The sequence below is a fragment of the Aotus nancymaae genome, unplaced genomic scaffold (genome assembly GCF_030222135.1).
Source record: "Aotus nancymaae isolate 86718 unplaced genomic scaffold, 86718_ANA_hifiasm-v0.15.2.pri h1tg000016l, whole genome shotgun sequence".
In the NCBI taxonomy this organism is placed as follows: Eukaryota; Metazoa; Chordata; class Mammalia; order Primates; family Aotidae; genus Aotus; species Aotus nancymaae.
The window spans coordinates 10,579,881-10,599,409 of record NW_026988428.1 but is presented as its reverse complement, the minus strand read 5'-3'; the positions used below and the strand labels follow the sequence as shown (position 1 = coordinate 10,599,409).

General features: G+C 38.2%; 1 long non-coding RNA gene across 4 annotated transcripts in view; it reads left to right on the top strand.

The window, feature by feature from the left end:
* Positions 1–19,529, top strand: part of LOC135275360 (uncharacterized) — a 407,690-nt gene that overhangs the window by 373,776 nt on the left and 14,385 nt on the right. For all 4 annotated transcript variants that reach the window (XR_010342953.1, XR_010342954.1, XR_010342952.1 and 1 more), the window contains one exon: positions 13,863–13,984. This is a non-coding gene — a long non-coding RNA (uncharacterized LOC135275360). The remainder of the gene's footprint in view (positions 1–13,862; positions 13,985–19,529) is intronic.

Sequence of the window (19,529 nt, the reverse complement as noted above, 5' to 3'; positions counted from 1 at the left end):
TTAAGTAAAAATTGATAAATCATTATGTATAAGGGTGATCTATAATCGTGGAAATAATAAACATTAACTCTTACAGTTCATTTGTCCATTTTGTACTGGAAAAGTCACTGACTTTTCTGGACTCCCTTCAACTCGTTTATAAATGGGTGAGAAGTGACCAAGCTTTATCACTTCTATATAAATCGCTTTAATTATTTGAGACATACATTTTAGGATTCTCCTTTTAAGTTCTACCATCAACATTTGCCTTTCTTCTCCTCACCTTTAATTTCCAACACAGACACAGACACCGACACACACACAGACACACACACACAAATACCATATTTGAATATCACATGATGGGAGAAATGAACAACCAGATTAACAATGGGTGAGTTATTGAAAGCTTTTCATAAACAAGAGTTGAATCCCACTGGATAGTACAGGTTTCTCATTTACCCTTTGATTCTCCCTTCTGCCATCACATACAGAATAAGCAACGGTCTTCTGGTGAAAAGTTGCAAATATGTGGCAAGACAGGAAAGACGGATAACTGATGAAGAGTTTTCTAATAAGAGCTGATATGATTAGAGGCAATATTTAGTTTGAATTTTTATAGGCAAAATACAGTGTCATGAGTCACAGCCGTTCCTTGAAATGTTCAGCCAATATAGATTGTTATACTCATATCCCATTTTGCATTATATGGTCGTGACTAGGATTAGCAAAACACTTGTGGGGAGCTGCCTGTTGCAATGACTGGAGATTCTAATTGCTCAGAACAATTTCTTTTGAGATTGCCAGTTCTACTTTGAAACTAGACTTATTAACATAAACATCCAAGATGTACCTTGAGGGCCCCTTTAGAATTACTTGTCTGCAGCATTTATTTATTTAGTCATGAACTGGTAACACGTCAGACATGGAGAAGAAATTGTGTTGCTTTTCTGTAAATGTAGAAAAGTCAACTCTCAAATGAAAATGCGTAAGTATGAGAACTATTTCTCTTGGGCTCATTATCTTCTTTAGAATTTTTAAGAAACAGGTAGGTTCTCTATGTTGAAGGGCTAGTTCTTGTGTGTGTGTTTAATTAGCTTTCTCATCCCCTACTTTTGTCCTGAGAGACAGTTTTCCTTAATCCTATTATCATCATACTATTTTCACTGGAGCAGAATATCATCTTTTTCTTTTTAACTCCCTGTCAAAACCTGATCATTCACTTGCCTGAGTTGAGAAGCCATTAATGTTAGATACTTTATTAACTAGTTCTATGATTTGGGAATATCATTCAACTTCTTTTTCTCTCAATATGAAGGAAAGAGTTAGATTAGATAATATTTAAGTAGTTTCAACACTCTATGCCTCTACAAAATGACAAAATTTGAATTCTCTCACTTGAATGTACCATAAACAGTTGTGGGAGTGAATAGCTATGGGAGTGCCCATTAAGTAATGTCCATCATAATTATGTTTCTTGCCTTGTCATCACTATAGCTGATGGGCAGAGAGCAGGTATGCTGTTTCTTTTACATGTGCCCTTGGTCCTCAGCTCTGGTTTTCTAAAATTGTGATCTACATAGAGTGGTTGCTCAATTGCAGACTGTCTTATGTTTGAAAAATATGATGGAGTTACCCTTGTGGGTAGAGGAGTGAAAAGGATTGCTCCTCCAGTGGTTTTAATCTGTGAATTTGGATGGGCAGGCACTATTATTAAAATTGTCATAGGATTAAAAAACTCTGCATTTTCTAACAATATTGCCATGAGTGATGGTGATTTGAAACTTGTCCAAAGTCACACAGCTGCTAAGTGTGAGATGCAGTCCTAGTAGCCAGGCCTCTGATGTTAACAGTTGCTGAAGCCTTCCGTGATCTCATCATGGCAGCCAATCACTCTCTTCTCTGTGCTGTCATGGTGTCTTATTTTTACTGTTAGCATAGAACTTACAGTGCTACATTGATTTTTGTATGCTAAGCCCCTAATAGTAGTCACTAAAAAAATAGTTTGTCAATTGAATATTTGAATGCACATGTAAGTGTCCGCTTGCACCAAAGAGCTGTAAGTTCTTTAAATAATGGACCAGATCTTATATGTTGTTATATCCCTATTTCTTCAGACAGTGCCTGACACCTTGCTGGTACTCAACAAATATTAGTTGAATTGAACTATATTCTTACCAAATGTAGTTCAGGGTTGCTTGTATTTCACTAACATCACCTCCCATGCTTTTTAAAAACAAATAACATCCTTCCTTTTATTTCTATGTCCTTTTTACTTTTCCCTTTCCTTCCCATTCTTCTTTCCCTGTCTTTCTTTATCTTCTTCTATTCTGCACTTTAATGACTTCATTTATGTAACTTATATCCCATGCCTCTTCTGCACACTTGCTATCTTGAAGGCTTGGTGAAAATGTCTATAGACAGTTATCACTGTGCTGAGTCATGAAGTCGATCTGAAGTGAGATAAGCTGAGCTCTGTGCCAGAATGCACCGTTTTTGTATATGTGTACTATTGGTTAGGTTGTAAAAGGAATATAAAAATCTACAAACTTGGGTTGAGGTACTGAAGAATGTAGTTGACTCCTTAATGCTTTTCAATGTCCAATTTCTGGCTGAGAAAGCAACATTCATGAGAAACATGCAAAGCACCAGAGGCTGTTTATTAGTGATTCAATATTAATGCCCATGACTAAGGCACAAGCATTCCAAAGTCTAGTTCACCTTTTAACCCATTTTGTATGAATAGACCTCATGAACAATTGTGGCTATTTTTTTAACTGGCAAGATTGTATTTGATTATGCCTAAAGACCAATTGTTGTTTTATTAGAATTAAAGGAGCCTGAATTTCTTTATAAATATTTCTGTCCCATCATAATGCAACAGAATATGGCACCATAACATGACTTTCTACCTTGCTGTAAATCTGAAAACTCAAAAATTGCATAAATTGCTGCATTCTTCTCAGTTTGTCTGGTCTCTGTTTCAGTTCTTAAAACAAGAAATGACTTTCTTGTATTTCTCTCTTGTTGGATTTATTGAGTTCCCATGGTGGCATTAGTGTATTGATTTAAAAAATATAAATCCATTTGCATTTCTGACTCACTTAACGTTAATTCATCTGCTCTCCTTTTCCATTCAGTTCTTCTTTGGACCATTCCGTTAAATCTGTCAAATGTTCTATTGGTCTTAGCAGATACTTTCTCTTTATGAGGTCCCAGCTTCTAGTTCTGTCTCCTCAAACATCCAACTCCATTTCATAGCTGCATCAATTTAATAGCTTTCTAAAACTCTAAGTTAAATAGCTCTTCTGGGAAGAAAAAGCATATAGGTTAAATTGTAATTCTAAAAATAACAAGCATTATAATTTTACATAGTTTTTACTGCAATGCCTTGGATAGCATTTAAGATCACTAATTGGAACTAATTTTCATTTCTCCTCATCTTCTCTAATTCATCACAAAAGATAACACTGAAGTGATTATCTTACTTACTTACTGGATTCCAATAGTAGACTTATTATGATACCGGAAGGCATAGATTTTGATGATTCATACATATACCTCAAGATTGTAACTATTGACAAAATGAGAGCTATGTAATTAATGACCTATTTAGGCCATAAATATCCTTACTCATTTTCAAGTCTTTGGGAAGCATTCATTTTAGTGAATTTTAATTCCTTGTCATTAATTATTTGGAAGGTTTGACTTAGAAGGGACCTGAGGAGTCATCTAGTCTTAGCTCTCTGGTTTATTGATAAGAGCCTGAGTGGAAACATTATGCATATATTTTTAAATCATCTAGTGACTTGTGGCAGAGGCCATAGTGCATCTCAATTTCAGCTACACATTTCACCTGGAAAGCGTTTTTTTTTTTTTATTATTATAGTGTAAGTTCTGGGATACATGTGCAGATCGTGCAGGATTGTTATATAAGTACACACATGCCATTGTGGTTTACTACATCCATCCCCCTCATCATCTACATTAGGTATTTCTCCTAAAATTATCCCTCCCCAATTCCCCCAACCCCCGCTGTCCCTCCTCTAGCTCTTCCACCCTGCAACAGGCCCCGGTGTGTAATGTTATCCTCCCTGTGTCCATGTCTATGGCCATACCACACTGAATGCGCCTTATCTCATTTGGAAAGCTTTTTAAAATACTCATGTTCAAGTTTACTGCAGATAACTTGATTTAATTGGTCTGGGGTTGTGCTGTCCATTGAGATTTTTTTTAAAACCTTGTTATAAAATTCTAGTGGACAATTCTAATTGGGGTAGTAGTCCTAGTGGTTTAGAACTCGGGATTGGAAGGCAGAAAGAGCTTACTTATCTAAGCTTCATTTTTACTCATCTTTAAGATGGGGTAATGTGATATTTTCCTTACAGCTTAGTACTGATAGTTGAATGAGAGAACACATCTGGAAAACTGATCACAGGGACTGGCACCTTGGCTGAGTCACCTGACTTCTGGGATAGTGTACTTTTGTGTTGCTTCTGCAATTCTTTCCGATCCTTTTCTTTCTGACCTGATGGTCATCTGCTTGCTTCTCTCCATTCCTGGGCTTTATTTCTTGTGCCTTTGGAGCTATGTAGCCAAAACTGTGACAGGACTGTCCACTTTTGCACAGTGAAAGCCCACATTTATTTCCAAAGATTCTGGTCATAATTTTGTGCTCAGAGTTACTTTCTCTAGCTTCTAACACCCTGAGATAGTTTTGCATGTTTTTGCATGACTAATTTCATATCTGGTGGTAAAACACTGGAAATTCTCTGGCATGACCGCTGCTCTTCTTCCTGGATTAGAGTAGAGAAGGTGCTTACGCTGCATGTTCTTGTCACCCTGAAACACCTTTCGTTCTCCTCTTTTGTATTGTTGCTGGTTTAGTTGTCTTTCACACTCCAATGTTTGCTGCTGCAGGACAGGGCTGATGTAAATTCTACCCACCACTAAATTATTGAAGACTACTACAGTGCCTATTACATAGGTACCAGGCATTCAAAAATTGAAAAATATGGAAAGAAGATGTAGATGCTAAGAATAATGATTGCATCAATGTTTTCTGGGAATCTTAGCTGAAGAAAATATGAATGGAATAGCTTGCTGGTTGCCTTCAGACTCACAAAAAAGTCCCCATTATTATAAAAATGTTTGACTGATATGCTCCACAGAGACTAGCAAACTGGTGTACATGAGACATACAGAGTGACACAGACTTCATTATTTTTTCTGTTACAAAATAACTGGTTCTAGTCTGAGTTACTAAGTCTCCAGTCTTTACCTTTCTTTGAGCATCTCTACCCTAAGCAGTAGACAGAAATTTCTGCTATGCTGAAAGTACTAGGTTTCATACTTGGCCCAATTGCTAGGGAGACCTTTATGAAATAAAGAGTTGTTACTCCTAGCTTTCTGAAGTGAATAAAGTCCAAATGCTATGGAGTTAAATCATGCAACTTTTAATATAGTTTTTAAAAATTATAAATTGCCAATGTATAATTGTATCAATTTATGGAGTAAAAGTGGTTATGATTTATGGATACAATGTAAAATGTAATTAATCAAGTGAATTAACATATCCATCACCTCAAATACTTTATACTTTTAGTGGTGAGAGCATTTGAAATTTATTCTCTTAGCAAGTTTTAAATGGATAATACTCTATTATTACCATAGAACAGAAAAAAAAAAAAAACACGTAAAACCTATTATATTCCCTGCCTGAGATTTCATACCCTTTGACCTCCATCCCTGGCCTCTGTAACCCCTATTCTATGCTTTGCTTGTGATGTGGATTGTTTTAGATTCCACATATAATTGAGAGTATGTCTCTTTGTCTTTCTGTGCCTGGCTTACTTCACTTAGTATAATGTTCTCCAGTTCCATCCATGTTGTTGCAAATGACAGAATTTTTTTCTTTTTTTTTTTTAATTTATTTTACTTTAGGTGCATACTATATTTGGCATTTCTCCCCATGTTATCCCTCCCCACCCTCCCCTCCTTCCCCACCCCCCGCTGTCTCTCCTCTAACCCCCCAACTGCCCCCAGTATGTGATGCTCCTCTCCCTGGGTCCACATGTTCTCATTGTTCAACACCCACCTATGAGTGAGAACAGAGTTTTCTTTTTTTAATGTTGAATATTACGCCACATTATATATATCCATTCCTTTGTTGATGAACACTTAGGTTGATTCCATAATTTGGCCATTGTGATTAGTGCTGCAATGAGCATGAGAATGCAGATGTCTCTTCAACGAACTGATTTGAAATCTTTTGAGTAAATGCCTAGAAAGGGAATTGCTGGGTCATATGATAATTCTATTTTTTGTTTCTTGAGGAATGCCCATAGAGTTTTCCATAATGGCTGTGCTGATTTACATTCCCACCAATGGTGTACAACAGTTCCCTTTTCTCTACGTCTTTGCCAACATTTGTTATCTTTAGTCAACAGGTATATAAAAAGATGTTCAACATTGCTAATCATTAGTGAAATGCAAATTAAAACTACAATGAAATATAATTTCACACCTGTCAGAATGGTGATTATCAAAAAGTCATGCAACTTTTAAAAGGCTTTTGGAGTTAATCTTTTGTTTCTGGAGAAATAAATACTTCTGTCATTTACCAATCTCAAATGTTCATTTATACCTGGCAAATGAACAAATGATGTTTTGTTTTACTCTATTAAAACCTTGAGAAAGAAATTGGGATATGATGAATTTTTAAAATGAAATAGACCCAGGAGAAAAACTGCAAAGGAGTAAAACTATTTCAATTAATGACAAGAGAAATTATTTCAGTAATAATCCCATTGGGATTAAAAGGAGAGTTGTTAGATATTAAGATGTCATCTTAGCATGGCTGGAAGTATTAAATTGTTTATGGTATATAGTCTCATTAAAGTAGAGCTGGAAACCCCTACTTATGTACCTTTTCTGTTTTCAAATGTGTTTGTGTTTATTTATCATTTTAATAATAATATTTAGGCTAGTGTGGGTGAACTAAGAATAAATTTATTTTCCAACACTTGATGTATAATAAAAATTTGCTTTTACCCCAGCGAAGAATTGGAGTGAAGGAAGAATGTGCTTAGTTTTGTCTGCAAACCTTTTCCTACAAAAATATTTATACAATAGAAGCTAGAGGACAGGTGGAGCTTTGAGTTCTATTCTAACTCTGCCAGGATTTCATTACATTTAGACTTAACTTTCATTTCCCCTGACTGCTTTTAAGAAGTGTAAAATTGCTCTGAAGACATTCAGTGACAGCCAGCTTCCTTAAAAGATGTGTTTAAAAGTAGAAGACTTCCACAGTTGCTGGACAGAAAAAAAACAGAAAAAAAAAATGGGAAGACCATGATATTCAACAACTTAGTGAACCCAAGAAGCATTTTATGGACACACTCCTTGAGAGAGTTTAGATTATGCTGCAAACATATAACCCTCAGATATCGCTCACTTAAAACTACAGTGGTTTCTTACTTTCCATGAAGAGTTGACTGTGATCTCTGCCCTCACATCATTGTCATCCTTACATGCTGATTCAGCCGTTATCTGGAATGTTGCTGTTTACTATCGAAAAGGCAAAAGCACATGTGGCAAGGTGCACTGTGTCTCTTAAAGCTTCTGCTTGACTTGGCTGTGCGGGCTCTCTTTTGGTTCCATATGAAATTTAAGGTGGTTTTTTCCAGTTCTGTGAAGAAGGTCATTGGTAGCTTGATGGGGATAGTGTTGAATCTGTAAATCACTTTGGGCAGTATGGCCATTTTCACGATATTGATTCTTCCTAACCATGAACATGGAATGTTTCTCCATCTGTTTGTGTCCTCTCTTATTTCGTTGAGCAGTGGTTTGTAGTTCTCCTTGAAGAGGTCCTTTACATTCCTTGTTAGTTGTATTCCTAGGTATTTTATTCTCTTTGTAGCAATTGTGAATGGCAGTTAGTTCTTGATTTGGCTCTCTTTAAGTCTGTTGTTGGTGTATAGGAATGCTTGTGATTTCTGCACATTGATTTTGTATCCTGAGACTTTGCTGAAGTTCCTTATCAGTTTCAGGAGATTCTGGGCTGAGATGATGGGGTCTTCTAGATATACAATCATGTCGTCTGCAAATAGAGACAATTTGACTTCCTCCTTTCCTAATTGAATACCCTTTATTTCTTTTTCTTGCCTGATTGCTCTGGCTAGAACTTCCAGTACTATATTGAATAGGAGTGGTGAGAGAGGGCATTTTTGTCTAGTGCCAGATTTCAAAGGGAATGCTTCCAGTTTTTGCCCATTCAGTATGATATCGGCCGTTGGTTTGTCATAAATAGCTTTTATTATTTTGAGATACGTTCCATCAATACCTAGTTTATTGAGGGTTTTTAGCATAAAGGGCTGTTGAATTTTGTCGAAGGCCTTCTCTGCATTAATTGAAATAATCATGTGGTTTTTGTCTTTGATTCTGTTTATGTGGTGAATTACGTTTATAGACTTGCGTATGTTGAACCAGCCTTGCATCCCCGGGATGAATCCTACTTGATCATGGTGGATAAGCTTTTTGACGTGCTGTTGCAATCTGCTTTCCAGTATTTTATTGAAGATTTTTGCGTCTATGTTCATCATGGATATTGGCCTGTAGTTTTCTTTTCTTGTTGAGTCTCTGCCGGGTTTTGGTATCAGGATGATGTTGGTCTCATAAAATGATTTGAGAAGGATTCCTTCTTTTTGGATTGATTGGAATAGTTTCAGAAGGAGTGGTACCAGCTCCCCTTTGTATGTCTGGTAGAATTCGGCTGTGAACCCATCTGGACCTGGGATTGTTTTGGGTGGTAGGCTCTTAATTGCTGCCTTGACTTCAGACCTTGTTATTGGTCTATTCAGGGTTTCGACTTCTTCCTGGTTTAGGCTTGGGAGGAGGCAACTGTCCAGGAATTTATCCATTTCTTCCAGGTTTTCTAGTTTATATGCATAGAGTTGTTTGTAATAACCTCTGATGACGGTTTGAATTTCTGTGGAATCTGTGATCATATCCCCTTCATCATTTTTTATTGCATCTATTTGGTTATTCTCTCTTTTCTTTTTTATTAATCTGACTAGTGGTCTGTCTATTTTGTTGATCTTTTCAAAAAACCAGCTCCTGGATTTATTGATTTTTTGAAGGGTTTTTTTGTGTCTCTATCTCCTTCAGCTCTGCTCTGATCTTAGTTATTTCTTGTCTTCTGCTAGGTTTTGAGTTTTTTTGATCTTGCTCCTCTAACTCTTTCAATTTTGATGATAGGGTGTCAATTTTAGATGTCTCCTTGCTTCTCATGTGGGCACTTATTGCTATATATTTTCCTCTAGAGACTGCTTTAAATGTGTCCCAGAGATTCTGGTATGTGGTGTCTTCATTCTCATTGGTTTCAAAGAACATCTTTATTTCTGCCTTCATTTCATTGTTTATCCAAACAACGTTCAAGAGAAAGTTGTTCAGTTTCCATGACGCTGTGTAGTTCTGGGTTGGTTTCTGAATTCTGAGTTCTAACTTGATCGCCCTGTGGTCTGAGAGACTGTTTGTTATGGTTTCTGTTCTTTTGCATTTGCTGAGGAGTGATTTACTTCCAATTATGTGGTCAATTTTAGAGTAGGTGTGATGTGGTGCTGAGAAGGATGTATATTCTGTGGATTTGGGGTGGAGAGTTTTGTAAATGTCTAATACGTTTGCTTGGTCCAGGTCTGAGTTCAAGTCCTGGATATCCTTGTTAATTTTCTGTCTCGTTGATCTGTCTAATATTGACAATGGGGTGTTGAAGTCTCCCACTATTACTGTGTGGGAGTCTAAGTCTCTTTGTAAGTCATTAAGAACTTGCCTTATGTATCTGGGTGCTCCTGTATTAGCTGCATATATATTTAGGATCGTTAGCTCTTCTTGTTGCATTGATCCTTTTACCATTATGTAATGTCCTTCTTTGTCTCTTTTGATCTTTGTTGCTTTAAAATCTATTTTATCAGAGATGAGAATTGCAACTCCTGCTTTTTTTTGCTCTCCATTTGCTTGGTAAATCTTCCTCCATCCCTTTATTTTGAGGCTTTGTGTATCCTTGCATGTGAGATGGGTTTCCTGGATACAGCACACTGATGGGTTTTGGCTTTTTATCCAATTTACCAGTCTGTGTCTTTTGATTGGGGCATTTAGTCCATTTACGTTTAGGGATAATATTGTTATGTGTGAATTTGATCCTGCCATTTTGATGCTAGCCGGCTGTTTTGCCTGTTGGTTGATGCAGATTCTTCATTGTGTTGATGCTCTTTACCATTTGGTATGTTTTTGGAGTGGCTGGTACTGGTTGTTCTTTTCTATGTGTAGTGCCTCTTTCAGGAGCTCTTGTAAAGCAGGCATGGTGGTGATGAAATCTCTGAGTACTTGCTTGTTCACAAAGGATTTTATTTTTCCTTCACTTATGAAGATTAGTTTGGCTGGATATGAAATTCTGGATTGAAAGTTCTTTTCTTTAAGGATGTTGAATATCAGCCCCCACTCTCTTCTGGCTTGTAGGGTTTCTGCTGAGAGATCTGCTGTGAGTCTGATGGGCTTCCCTTTGTGGGTAACCTGACCTTTCTAAGCAAAAAGAACAAAGCGGGAGGCATCACACTACCGGACATCAAACTATACTACAAGTCTACAGAAATCAAAACAGCATGGTACTGGTACCAAAACAGGGATATAGACCAATGGAACAGAACAGAGGCCTCAGAGGCAACACAACATATCTACAACCATCCAATTTTTGACGAACCTGACAAAAACAAGCAATGGGGAAAGGATTCCCTGTTTAATAAGTTGTGTTAGGAAAACTGGCTAGCCATATGCAGAAAAAAGAAACTGGACCCCTTCCTGACACCTTACACTAAAATTAACTCTAGATGGATTAAAGACTTAAACATAAGACCTAACACCATAAAAACCCTAGAAGAAAACCTAGGCAAAACCATTCAGGACATAGGCATAGGAAAGGACTTCATGACCAAAACACCAAAAGCATTGGCAACAAAAGCCAAAATAGACAAATGGGACCTAATCAAACTCCACTGCCTCTGCACAGCAAAAGAAACAGTAATTAGAGTGAATCAGCAACCAACAGAATGGGAAAAATTTTTTTGCAGCTTGCCCATCTGACAAAGGGCTGATATCCAGAATTTACAATGAACTAAAACAGATTTACAAGAGAAAAACAAACAAGCCCATTCAAAATGGGCGAGGGATATGAACAGATACTTTACAAAAGAAGACATACATGAGGCCAACAAGCATATTAAAAATTGCTCATCATCACTGGTCATTAGAGAAATGCAAATCAAAACTACATTGAGATACCATCTCACGCCAGTTAGAATGGTGATCATTAAAATATCTGGAGACAAGAGATGCTGGAGAGGATGTGGAGAAATAGGAACACTTTTACACTGTTGATGGGAGTGTAAATTAGTTCAACCATTGTGGAAGACAGTGTGGCAATTCCTCAAGGACCTAGAAATAGAAATTCCATTTGACCCAGCAATCCCATTACTGGGTATATATCCAAAGGATTATAAATCGTGCTACTATAAGGACACATGCACATAAATGTTCATTGCAGCACAGTTTACAATAGCAAAGACCTGGAACCAACCCAAATGCCCATCGATGATAGACTGGACAGGGAAAATGTGGCACATATACACCATGGAATATTATGCAGCCATCAAAAACAATGAGTTCGCGTCCTTTGTAGGGACATGGATGAACCTGAAAACCATCATTCTCAGCAAACTGACACAAGAACACAAAATCGAACACCTCATGTTCTCACTCATTTCCTATTGAACAATGAAAACACATTGACACAGGGAGGGGAGCACTGTACACTAGAGTCTGTTAGGGGGAAATAGGGGAGGGACAGCATGGGGAGGGGAATTGGGGAGAGATAGCATGGGGAGAAATGCCACATATAGGTGAAGGGGAGGAAGGCGGCAAATCACACTGCCACGTATGCACCTATGGAACAATCTTGCATGTTCTTCACATGTACCCCAAAACCTAAAACGCAATTAAAAAAAAAAGAAGAAGGCCGGGCGCGGTGGCTCAAGCCTGTAATCCCAGCACTTTGGGAGGCCGAGGCGGGTGGATCACAAGGTCAAGAGAGTCGAGACCATCCTGGTCAACATGGTGAAACCCCATCTCTACTAATACAAAAAAATTACCTGGGCATGGTGGCGCATGCCTGTAATCCCAGCTACTCAAGAGGCTGAGGCAGGAGAATTGCTTGAACCCAGGAGGCGGAGGTTGCGGTGAGCCGAGATCGCGCCATTGCACTCCAGCCTGGGTAACAAGAGCGAAAGTCCGTCTCAAAAAAAAAAAAAAAAAAAAAAAAAAAAGAAAAGAGAAAAAAAGCTTCTGCTTGAAAATACACTTTTAACATCCATTTATTGGCCAAAGAAAATAATATAGTCACACCTGAATTCATCAGGGTGATGCAGTGCCATCCTAATATAATGGAAAAAGTATGAAAATGAATGTTTGTGAACAGCCCTAAGACCTTATGTACCCACAAAATTATCCTTCATTATCAATTCCAAATCTAGTCTTAAATATAATTATTAAGATACATTTATTAGCCCTTACTCTGAGCTCATCTAGAGGACCTTGATTTATTAAAAGTATATAAGGCTTAGCTGTTCAACTAACATGTCTGCCTGAGACCTGTACAGGAGATGGTACTTTGCTGGACCCTGACTCCAAGGCAATAGTATCCCTGTCTGTGGTGCATCTGTAGACAGAATAGGGCTGCCAATGAGAGAACCCAGGCAAGAATGAGCTAATAGAATTTGTGGATGGATGTCTTTTGTTTTAATTTTACTAAGTTTTGGGATACACGTACAGAATGTACAGGTTTGTCACATAGGTATATGTGTGCCATGGTGGTTTGCTGCACCTATCAACCCATCAGCTACGTTTTAAGCCCCATGTGCATTAAGTATTTGTAGTACTGCTCTCACTCCCCATCCCTCTCAACCAACCCCTGACAAGCCCCAGTGTGTGATGTTCCCTTCTCTGTGTCCATGTGTTCTCATTGGTCAACTCCCACTTATGAGTGAGAACATGCGGTGTTTGATTTTCTGTTCCTGTGTTAGTTTGCTGAGAATTATGGCTTCCAGCTTCATCTATGGCCCTGCAAAGGACATAAACCCATTCTTTTTTATGGCTGACTAGTACTCCATGGTGTATATGTGCCACATTTTCTTTATCCAGTCTATCATTGATGGGCATTTGGGTTGGTTCTAAGTCTTTGGTATTGTAAATAGTGCTGCGATAAAAATGTGTGTACATGTGTCTTTATAGTAGAATAATTTCTAATCCTTTGGGTATTTATCCAGTAATGGGATTGCTGGGTCAAATGGTATTTCTGGTTCTAGATCCTTGAGGAATTGCCACCCTGTCTTCCACAATGGTTGCACTAATTTACACTCCTACCAACAGTGTAAAAGTGTTCCTATTACTTGTGGATGGATATCTTAAAAGTGTTCCTATTGCTTGTGGATGGATATCTTAAGCCAGCCTTAACAGTGATGCAGAGATTATAGAAGAGATGAATTTCAATCAGTGGAAGACAATTGGATATTTTCTAAATAAAAACTCAAAGTAACTGAATGTCATTTCTTTCCCTCCCTCCCTCCCTTCCTCCCTTCCTTCCTCCTCTTCTTTTTTTCTTTTCTTTCTTTCTTTCTTCCTTTTTCTTTCTTCTTTCCTCTTTCTTTCTCACTGTCTCCTTTCTCTCCTTCCTTCCTTCTCGCTCTGTCTCCTTTCTCTCTCTCTTTCTTTCTTTCTCTCTTTTCCTCCCTCCCTCCCTCCCTCCCTTCCTTCTTTTCCTCTGTTTCTTTCGACAGGCAGAATCTCACTCTGTCACCCAGGCTGGAGTGCAGTGGTACGATCACAGCTTACTGCAGCTTTGAACTCCTGGGCTCCAGTGATCCATCCTCCTCAGCCTCCTGAGCAACTGGAACTTGAGGTACGTGCCACCATGCCCAGCTAATTAAAAAAAAATTGTTTTTCCATAGAGAGAGGGTCTCACTATGTTATCCAGGCTGATCTTAAACTGCTGGCCTCAAACAGTCCTCCCACTTTGGCTTCCCAAAGTGCTAGGATTACAAGCAATTTTAATTGTGAAAATCCAAAAAAATTTCTTAGGGTCACAAAAAGAAAAGTCAGATTTATTGAAATACTGTGTTAAGTTAGAGTTTACTATTTCTCTTAAAAACTGACATTTCCCCTCCCCATTCACCTCTTCTCATGCCATTATACATCCTTCCTTGAACTTTCCAGGAAGCACTGAAAGTTTTTCGGCAGTCTGCAACCAGTAATCCTGTTTCTATTTATAGGATTTTAAATCCTGGCTTCAAAGGTACTCAGGCAGTAGACTGAGAAGATTATGGGAGTGTGGAGGATTAGACTTAGGCAGCTGTATGACAAAGCAGTCTATTCACTCCAGATAAGAGTGAAGGAGGTTGAGACGTATAATTCATTTCACTTACATCTGTCTTCTAGACCCCTCCTTAAACATAAGGGGGAGAAAATTGTTCACTCCTCCTTTCTGCTTTTAACAATCTCTTTTATTTCTGCTCTTGGGAGGCAGAGAGAGCAACTGCTGCATGCTGTTATCCTGAAGTGAGGCTGAATTTTGCTCACTCCAAGCAATTGCATTGCTAGGACTTCATTTATGTTGCGTCATAACTCAGCCACACCCAGTGATGCATCAGTCATTGCACCCACACCTAGTGGGTGGGAGAATGACTTCCACATCCTTTAGCACCTTGGGAAAAGTCCTCAATTTCTTTACACCACAGAGTGGAGTGACTCACATAAGACATTTCCAAATCAGCAGCCTTCCAAGGCCTAACTGTAGCTCTCTGACTTTCTGCATTTGGTGCCAAAATGCAAGTCCCTGTGCTTTGATTGATTGAAATGCAAATCCTATCTTGGGTGCTGGATTAGCTGTATATCTGATGTAAATTTGCACTAGTCCTCTCCTGGGATTTCTTCTTTTCTCAGGCACTATTTTGGTAAGGATGACAAGTAGGCTTAATTATTTCCTGTCTAAGGAGACTCTAGGATACATACCTGTATTAACTAATAGAGAATAGCTCTGTATTTAACCTTTTTAAAGGACCAAATGAACCAGTAATGTTACCATTTTTTGACACAAAAATTTCATCTGAGGAATAGAATAGAACACATTTTCATAGCTTCAGGTCATGATGGCACAAAGATAAGCTCATTAGTAACTAAAGTCTAAAATGAAGATAATAATGAAAATGGCCTGTGGTCTCAGTTACTCAGGAGGCATAGATGGGAGGACTGCTTGAGCCCAGGAAGTCGAGGCTGCAGTGAGCTGAGATGGCACCACTGTACTCTAGTCTGGGTAACACAGTGAGACCCTGTTTCAAAACACACACACACACACACACACACACACACACACACACACATTATATGAAAACTTTATATGTATATAATGAAAACAAATGGCTGAACTGTTTAATATGGCCAACATGGTCTTAAAGAGGGTGAGCTATTTACAATTAAGTGAAATCTTAAGCTTAAATACTCTAAAACCCTATATGTTAATCTATCATAGTACTTTTCACAGCATCATAAAGGTGTACTTAGTTGTTCTCTCTTACCAGATTGTAAGCTAATGAGAGTGAACATTTATTATTATTATTTTATAGTCTATAGACTATAAATTATAGTCTATAAATTATAGACACTGTGTTGTCTTTTGAAGAGGGAATTACTCTTCCTAAGAATATTCTTCCAAGATAAGGAACAGAGTCTTAGGTATGCCTTTAGTCTTTGAAGTTTCTGGTTTATACTGTATATGTACATGCATATTTTAAAGGCAATTTATCTGAAACTTATTCCTTTGATTATATTACTAAAGTTTGTATATCAAGATTATAAGATCCTTCTCCTATAACCTTTTACTTCAGAAGTGAATCCTGGTCTAGTCTACATTGAAGGTAAAGCCTTATATAAAAATATGATCATATTAAAAACCTACACAAATTTTTCATTAAAATTAAAAATTTTAATGAAATATTTCTAATGGAGCTCCAATAGTTGACCTGCTTGTTTAAAGTGTTATTTCATAATAAAAATAGCTAACATTTACTGAGTGCTTACTATTCCACATTTTAACTTATTTAACCCTCAAAACAACCTGATTGTGTAGATTCTGCAATATCTCTAAAGATGAGGAAACTAAAGAAAGGAGAGATTGGCCATGGTCTCACAACTGGTAATCGGTAGGTCAGGGATTAAAATCCAGCAGTCTGAATTCTACTACACTTACAGTGTAGTCCCTCTTAATGTTTACATTATTCCAGAACAATTAAAACACAGACACACACACACACACACTCCAAGCAGATCACTGAAGCTCATTAATATCATCATCTTTGATTTCACCCAGTAAATTTAAATTTAGATTTTTGATGGTTAAGGCACTGAAATACTAGGTTTGGACCTAAAGCAAGAACACAGATAAAGTCATTTATATAACATTTTTATTTCTCTGAAGTAAAGCTCTTAGTAATTGGTGAAATTGGTTATGTTTTAGGGGTTAGAGAACTCCTGAAAATAATTTCATTGTGTATATCTCTGATGAATACCAACATAGTAAGGAAAGTCCTGATATAAAACAGAGAAGTCTGAAGCTGATGATCTGTGTTTCATAAGGACTGCTTGGTTTGTGCCTTGGCTTGGCTAGTAACTTTAGTGCAAGGTTTTCAAATTTGTTGGGCACATTTTACATAGGAGAATAATTGAGTTTTTGATTAACTGTGGATTAAAAATATATAATTACAGTTTCTATAATTTTTTAAAAAATTAACTATTAATTTATAAAGATCAAAACGACAGTCAAAAAACTAATTCCTTAGGAATGCTGGGAAGAAATCTGCAAAGATTAGAGTGTTATGTTCAGGGTAAGGTGATTTCAGTGCAGGGATAAGTTAGGCTGCTGCCAATTTCGAGTGGCCACTGGAGAATGGGGCTGAGGTGCAGAAGATCACTGCAAAGAGCAGATATAGGTTCAGATTTTGTGAAGTCTGAAGCTTATGCCAATAGGGGAGAGACGTCTTTAAAAAACAAAATATAAATTTTAAATGCAAATGACAAAGAGTAGTTCCTAAGGCCTTGAACAGGTTGTATATGAGGGGAATGGAGGTTCTTGAATCTTAAATTCCCCCCATCCCGGAGATTTAGAGCTTGGAAATGAATCGTCATTGAAGATGAGAAAATCATCTATCACCATTCCAGTCCTTGAAGTAGAAAGGAAACCTCTAAATTATGTGTCAAAGCTCCTACTGAATGGGGGTGGGGTGGTGGGAGGGGTGGTGTGAACAAATGGTAGCTTTCTATATGGAAAGAACGAGGAACGGAAAGAGGACAATAATAGTAATGTCAATTATGTGTAGAGCATGTGTCAGGCAGATACTAAGCACTTTACTTATATATTGATTCTTCGTAGTAGACAGTAAGCAGACACTTTTATTTTACAGATCAGAAAACAGTATAGAGAAGAGATTTAGTTACTTGTCCTTGACTAGGCAGCTAGGAGAAGGCTGGAACATGACTTCAAACTGTAGCCTCTGGGGCCTTAACAACCACGCCTGCTGACCATAATATGAATTAAGCGGGAATGCCTAGGGGAAAGAGAATATTGACCATGAAGGTAGGGGACTAAACTTCTGTACAATATTTTAGAGGGACAAGAAGAGGAATCTCCTTAGTCAGATCCCTGGTTTTCACACCACTTCACAGCACAGATTGGAATTTATGTATTTATTTGTTTCACCATTGCATAGACAATGTTGCTTTTTATTTTCTTTGCTTTGGTAAGAGAGAAGCTAAAGAGTCACCTTGGATGTCCTTAGAGGGATTAACAATTCTTGAAGCACTGGATAGTCTTCCCATTTTACAAAGATAATGTTACAGATGGATATCATTTTTCCTGAGATGTAAATATTGTGTCTGCAATTAGTAAGACAGGCAGACAGGTCTATCATTGGGAAAGTGAATAATGATCTTATGCCTTCTGAGTTTGAGGTCTGAGGCTTTGAGGCAAAAACTACACTGAACATGCTGAATGATAACTTTGATTGTTTTTTCAGAAAGGGAGTATGATTTAAAAAAAAAAATCTTGTTATGTAAATTTGAAAAGGAAAACCTGCTGGGCCCTGATAGTGTGCAGATCACTGGGGTCAGAGAATAGGATGATGATTCAGGTCTTCAAAGTGAAGGTGCGTAATCCATTACTGGCAGACTGGAAATTAGAACCCTAAAAAACATCCATATCTCATGCCTGGAACCTATGAATATTAATTATATGGGGGAAACAGAGACTTTTTAAAGATGTGATTGGCCGGGAGCGGTGGCTCACGCCTGTAATCCCAGCACTTTGGGAGGCCGAGGTGGGTGGATCACAAGGTCGAGAGATTGAGACCGTCCTGGCGAACATGGTGAAACCCCGTCTCTACTAAAAAAATACAAAAATTAGCTGGGTGTGGTGGCGCACGCCTGTAGTACCAGCTACTTGGGAGGCTGAGGCAGGAGAATCGCTTGAACCAGGGAGCCGGAGTTTACAGTGAGCCAAGACCTCGCCACTGCACTCCAGCCTGGCGACAGAATGAAACTCCGTCTCAAAAAAAAAAAAAAAAAAAGATGTGATTAAGAATCTTAAAATGGGGAGATTATCCTGGATCATCCAGATGGGCATTAAATGCCATCACAGGTATCTTTCTAAAGGAGGGATCAGATGGAGAATTCACACACACACACACACACACACACACACACACACACACGAGGAGAAGGTGGTATAACCAGAGAGGCAGATACTGGAATGAAGCAGGCACAAGCCAAAGATCTGGCAGCCATCAGAAGCTGGGAAAAGTGTGGAAGGGAGTCTCCCTTAAAGCTTCTGGAAGGAGCACAGACCAGCCAGCACCTTGAACTCAGTCTAGTGAAACTGATTTCAGACTTCTGGCTTCCAGGACTGCAAGACAATATAATTCTGTTGTTTTAAAGCTATATATTTGTTACAGCAGCCGCAGAAAATGAATACACCATTTCTATCAAAGAGACAGCCTTGGAGGGAGGGGAGTCATTCTCCTGAAGTTTTCATGGTGGCCTGTTTAGGAACCTGTATCTGCAGAGACTTACCTTATCTGTCAGATTGTTAGGACTTGTCAATAGCCTTCTCTGTCCAGTTTATAAGGCTATGTGTCCATAGCTGTACCATGTGGCAAAGAAAGGTGAACAGAAGTGAATCAATCCAATCCCATGCTCTGACTGCTTAGACAATCCCATCTTAACTATCATTGTGTAAAATTGGGAGTTAATCTTTCTAAGCTTCCCCACATCATAGAACTGGTAAGTGAGGAGAGAGATGGAGCCAGTTTGGTCCCAGCATCTACGCATGTTCCTGCTACTACGCTGGTTTTCTGGTGAGCTTCCCGTTAATATGACAGGTAAAGGCTTTGGTTGGTAAA